Source organism: Procambarus clarkii, chromosome 84 (assembly GCF_040958095.1).
Source record: "Procambarus clarkii isolate CNS0578487 chromosome 84, FALCON_Pclarkii_2.0, whole genome shotgun sequence".
NCBI classification, from domain to species: Eukaryota; Metazoa; Arthropoda; class Malacostraca; order Decapoda; family Cambaridae; genus Procambarus; species Procambarus clarkii.
This window is the reverse complement of record NC_091233.1, coordinates 4,867,839-4,873,993: the sequence shown is the minus strand read 5'-3', so window position 1 is coordinate 4,873,993 and position 6,155 is coordinate 4,867,839.

Below are 6,155 nucleotides of genomic sequence, written 5' to 3'. Positions count from 1 at the left end.
TGTTTCCCTGTTAGTTAACACTAAATCTAAAATATTATTTTCCCGTGTTGGTTCCTTAATGTGTTGCGTAAGAAAGCAATCGTCAATTAATTCTAGAAAATCTTCTGCTTCACTATTCCCTGTTATGTTCAACCAGTTTATTCCACTAAAATTAAAGTCACCCATGACGTAAATACTGTTAGATCTAGATGCCCTAGATATTTCATCCCATAGATGCTTTGCTTCCATTCTGTCTAAATTTGGTGGCCTATATATAACTCCTATTAAAATATTATTTGCTTTTTCGTATAATTCTATCCAAATAGTTTCTGTGTGTGGCTCAGTTTTGATTCCCTCTTTGAGACTACATTTCAAATTGTCCCAACATATATGGCTACTCCCCCTCCTCGTCTAATATATCTATCTGTGTGAAATAGTTTAAATCTATTTATTTGATATTAAGCTAATAGTTCTCTATTTTCTACATTCATCCACGTTTCGGTAAGTGCAATAATTCCTATTTTTTCTGTGCAGACAAGAGCATTTAATTCGTTAATTTTATTTCTTAGACTTCTACTGTTAGTGTAATATACCCTAAGTGAATTGTTATTTTGAGGCCCTTCTCTTTCCCTGATCATTTTGCCAATTCCTTTCTCCCACAAACACATACTTTTATTATCTCCTTCCTCCAAATCAATTCCCATACCTCTATCTACTAACAATTTAAACCCAAACAAACACCTCTAACCACTTTTTCCAACGAGTTCGCAACAGCAACAACCCCAGCTCTCGATAGATGCACCCCATCACGAGCATACATTTCATTTCTTCCATAGAAGTGTTCCCAGTTGTCTATGAAAGATATTCAATAACATAAATATCATTCATGTTTCCAACAATATCATTAATTCCAGCTCCCGGATAGCAAACCCTTAATCTGTTCCCCCTATCTCTGGCACAAAACGTTCTGTCTAAATACCTCACCTGGGAATCTCCCACAACCAAAATTCGCTTCGATTCTCCCTTTTCCTTTCGAGCAGTTTGAGGGACCTGCCCTTCAATGCTCCTCGTTACTTTGTCTTTGCCACCTCGTTGAACAACAGGTTCAACACAGCACTCGTCCTCTAATATATCAAATGCGTTAAAAGTCCTTAGGTGTAGGCTATTTGTTGTCGGGTTTGCCAAAGTCTTCTTAAGACCCCTGTCTTTCACAACTTGCCAAGACGAGGACTTCTTAATACTGGTCCCGTCAGTCCTTCTTAATGAGGTATGTCAACACTGGCCTCCTCCTTCATTTCCTCCCGTAGTCTCAGCCGTCGTACCTCCTCCCGCAGGGAATCCATCTCTGCTCTCAGAGCTCCAACCAGACTCACCAAATCCTTCACTAATCCTTCCATTATTGCAATAATAATGTTATTAGAATCGGTGACTGCCTCTCACTGTGACTGCCCAATAGGGTATTAAAAGTATCAACACAAGGCAGAACACGAAACAATGGGTATAAATTGGATAAGTTCAGATTTAGGAAAGACTTTAGTAAATACTAGTTTGGTAACAGGGTTGTTCGATTTGTGAAACCAATTATCACGTAACGTGGTGGAGGTGAGGTCCCTCGATTGTTTCAAATGTGGTGGGTTGGACTTGTATACGAGTGGGATTGGGTGGTTATAAATAGAAGCTGCTTCGTAAGGGCCAATAGGCCTTCTGCAGTTACGTTTGTTCTAATGATATCATGTTCTAGAGCAAGATATAGCTGAAGAACAACACCAGGTGTCTTGTTACTAATGCTTCGATTAATAAATTCCAGTGACCTATTTGCTTTATTACGAACATTTATGCATTGATCTTTTGGTTTTAAATTTTTACTAATCACAACCCCCAGATCCCTTTCGCAATCCGAATTCACAATCTCAACACAATCTAGCTCGCCTTATTTTAAAAACCCTATTTAGATCGTCTTGAAGTGATAGTGAGTCTTTTTCCGTGTTTATTTCCCTTCCTGATTTTTGTATCATCATCAAATTTGCAAATGTTGCTTCTCAAACCTGAATCTAATTCATTTATATATATTATAAACAACAGAGGTCCCAGGACAGAACCTAGAGGCACTCCACTTACCACATTTTCCCAGTCTGACTTAACCCCATTTATACTAACTCTCTGTTTCATTTGGTATAGCCTTGCCTTAATCCAACTTAATATAGCACTCCCAATACCATGAACCTCTATCTTTTATATAAGTTTTTCATGTGGCACTATATCAAAAGTGTCACATGCCACATTTGTTGATAGTGGTAAGGTTTGTGATGTTGTGTACCTTGACTTTAGCAAAGCTTTTGATACAGTGCCACTAGAAAGACTGATTAAAAAGATAGAGGCTCATGGTATTGGGGGTTACTAACCCCCTCTCCATTGACGCCCTGGCTCTCTTTTTCCAGATGCCAATAACTGGTAGAAAAGTTACATTTACTCTATTTTGGTATTAATAATTAAGTTAATTCAGGTGAAATGTTTTTATGTTGTTAAAAGTCCAAACACTGCTGTATTAAGAATAATTCCCAACAGAATAGTTGGCGAATTAATAGTGCTATGTGGCAATGATATCTAGTTTTCTATTGACAGAAAATTCCACTGCGCCACATCATCTATGAGAGAGTATATTTATTCACCAGCATCAATATTATCATTCGGTCAGGTGAAGTCACAGTGAGAGGTTGTGTTAACCGGAGCTCCTGAGTGTTGTTATATTATCATAGCAATATGGAAGTTGTAGTGAAGGACCTGGTGACTCTAGTGGGAGCCCTGAGGACAGAGTTGGACTCTCTGCGGGAGGAGGTGCGTCAGCTTAAAAAACAACGAGAAGTAACGAAAGAGGAGACCAGCAGTAAAGGGACCTCGTCTTGGAGAGTTGCGAAAGACAGGGGCCTTAAGAAGACTTTGATAAAGCCGCCTTCAAACGCCATAGCAACTTCAAATTCATTTGACGTTTTGGAGGACGAGTGCTGTGGAGAGACTGTGGATCGCGCAAAAGGGAAAGCAACGAAGAGAAAGGAAGCGCAGGCCCCTCAGAAAGTAAAGGAAGTACCTAAGCAAACATTAGTTGTGGGAGATTCCCAGATAAGGTATTTGGATAGAACGTTTTGTGCTAGAGATAGGGGGAACAGGTTAAGGGTTTGCTATCCTGGAGCTGGCATTGGTGATATTATAAACAACATGAATGATATTATGGCTGGTAATGGGAACAATCCCATTATTTGCATTAGCGTGGGAGGAAATGATGTTGGTCGAGTCAGGAGTGAGGAACTGATTCAGAGGTATAAAACAGCCATAGAGTTAGTTAGGAGCAAGGGAGGAATCCCGATCATATGTGGCATTCTTCCAAGAAAGGGAGTGGGAAATGAATGGATATCGAGGGCACTTGGTGTCAATTGCCGGCTGGAAAGATATTGCAAATCAAATGCAATATCTTTCATAGACAACTGGGAACACTTCTATGGAAGAAATGAAATGTATGCTCGTGATGGGGTGCATCTATCGAGAGCTGGGATTGTTGCTGTTGCGAACTCGCTAGAAGAAGTGGTTAGAGGTGTTTGTTTGGGTTTAAACTGTTAGTAGATAGAGGTATGGGAATTGATTTGGAGGAAGGAGGTAATAAAAGTATGTGTTTGTGGGAGAAAGGAATTGGCAAAACGATCAGGGAAAGAGAAGGTCCGCAAAATAACAATTCACTTAGGGTATATTACACTAACAGTAGAAGTCTAAGAAATAAAATTAACGAATTAAATGCTCTTGTCTGCACAGAAAAAATAGATATTATTGCACTTACCGAAACGTGGATGAATGTAGAAAATAGAGAACTATTAGCTGAATATCAAATATATGGATTTAAACTATTTCACACAGATAGATATATTAGACGAGGAGGTGGAGTAGCCATATATGTTAGGGACAATTTGAAATGTAGTCTCAAAGAGGGAATCAAAACAGAGCCACACACAGAAACTATTTGGATTGAATTAAACGAAAAAGCTAATAATATTATAATAGGAGTAATATATAGGCCACCAAATTTAGACAGAATGGAAGCAAAGCATCTATGGGATGAAATATCTAGAGCATCTAGATCTAACAGTATTTATGTCATGGGTGACTTTAATTTTAGCGGAATAAACTGGTTGAACAAAACAGGGAATAGTGAAGCAGAAAATTTTCTAGAATTAATTGACGATTGCTTTCTTACGCAACACATTAAGGAACCAACACGGGAAAATAATATTTTAGATTTAGTGTTAACTAACAGGGAAACGCAAATTAATGACATCGAAATAGGGAGTGAGCTAGGGAGCAGTGATCACAAAGAAATCAGATTTAGCATAGAATGGAATAGACCAGTAGGAGAAAATTCTGTTAAAGTGCCAGATTTTCGAAAAGCTGATTTTAATAGCCTAAGAAATTTTTTGGGTCAAATTGATTGGAAAGGCTTGGGTATGGGGTGTGGGCCGGTCTTGGAGCGAGACATGAACCCAGCGATAGGTGACTTAAATGGGGATTTCGATGTGGATTCAATATATAACTTATTTAAGAATATTCTAAACAAAGCACAGGAACGTAGTATACCATACAAATTGAATAGATCGTATACTAATGACCCAAAGTGGATAACAAAGAATTTGAAGAACCTTATAGGTAAAAAGAGAGCTTGGTACAAAAGGATTAAAAATGGGGAGGTCACTTTAGAACAGGAATTCGTACAACTGGTTAGAAATGTTAAAAAAGAGATAAGGAAAGCAAAAAGAAACTATGAAGTTCGCATAGCAGGGCAAGCAAAGACAAATCCTAAAGAGTTTTTTCAGTTATATCGTACTAAGACTAGGGAAAGGATAGGTCCATTAAAAACTGAGACAGGTCAAATAACAGATAGTGATGAAGAGATGAGTAGTATTTTTAATAAATATTTTGTATCTGTATTTACTAAAGAGGAACTTAACAATATGCCTTCAGCCGAACAAGTCTATGTGGGTGGGGACGAGGACAGGTTGACGAGTTTAGCAGTTACCAGGGAGGATGTTCTTAAACAAATAGTAAAACTCAAACCAAACAAATCCCCAGGGCCGGATGAAGTGTTTGCTAGGGTGCTTAAAGAATGCAAAGAGGAGCTTTGTGACCCACTGTCAACCATATTTAATAAATCAATAGAGTCAGGCAGAGTGCCAGAGTTTTGGAAAGTTGCTAATGTGATACCAGTTTTTAAGAAAGGAGATAGATCACTTGCGTCTAACTATCGACCAATTAGCCTAACGTCTATTGTGGGAAAGTTACTCGAATCTATAATAGCAAATAAAATTCGTCTTCATCTTGAAAAACATAAATTAATAATTGAGTCGCAACATGGTTTTATAAATGGCCGTTCATGTTTAACAAATTTGTTATCTTTTTATTCTAGCATTGTTGAGGCAGTTGATAGTGGTAAGGATTGCGATGTTGTATACCTTGACTTTAGCAAAGCTTTTGATACAGTGCCACATGAAAGACTGATTAAAAAAATAGAGTCTCATGGTATTGGGGGTGCTATATTAAGCTGGATTAGGGCATGGCTATACCAAAGGAAACAGAGAGTTAGTATAAATGGAATCAAGTCAGAGTGGGAAAATGTTGTAAGTGGAGTGCCTCAAGGCTCTGTCCTGGGACCTCTGTTGTTTATAATATATATAAATGATTTAGATTCAGGTTTGAGTAGCAACATTTGCAAATTTGCCGATGATACGAAAATCGGTAGGGAAAATTATTCGGAGGAGGACTCACTATCACTTCAAGTTGATCTAGATAGGGTTTTGAAATGGTCAAAGGATTGGCAGATGCAGTTTAATGCTGATAAATGTAAAGTTCTGAGGTTAGGTAATGATGATAGAGTTACAAGATACGAGCTGGATGGTGTTGTGATTGCGAAGTCGGATTGCGAAAGGGATCTGGGAGTTATGATTAGTAAGAATTTAAAACAAAAGGATCAATGCATAAATGTTCGTAATAAGGCAAATCGGACACTTGGATTTATTAATCGCAGCGTTAGTAACAAGACACCTGGTGTGGTTCTCAAGCTATATCTTGCTCTAGTTAGGCCCCATTTAGATTATGCAGTTCAGTTTTGGTCGCCATATTATAGAATGGATATAAATTCA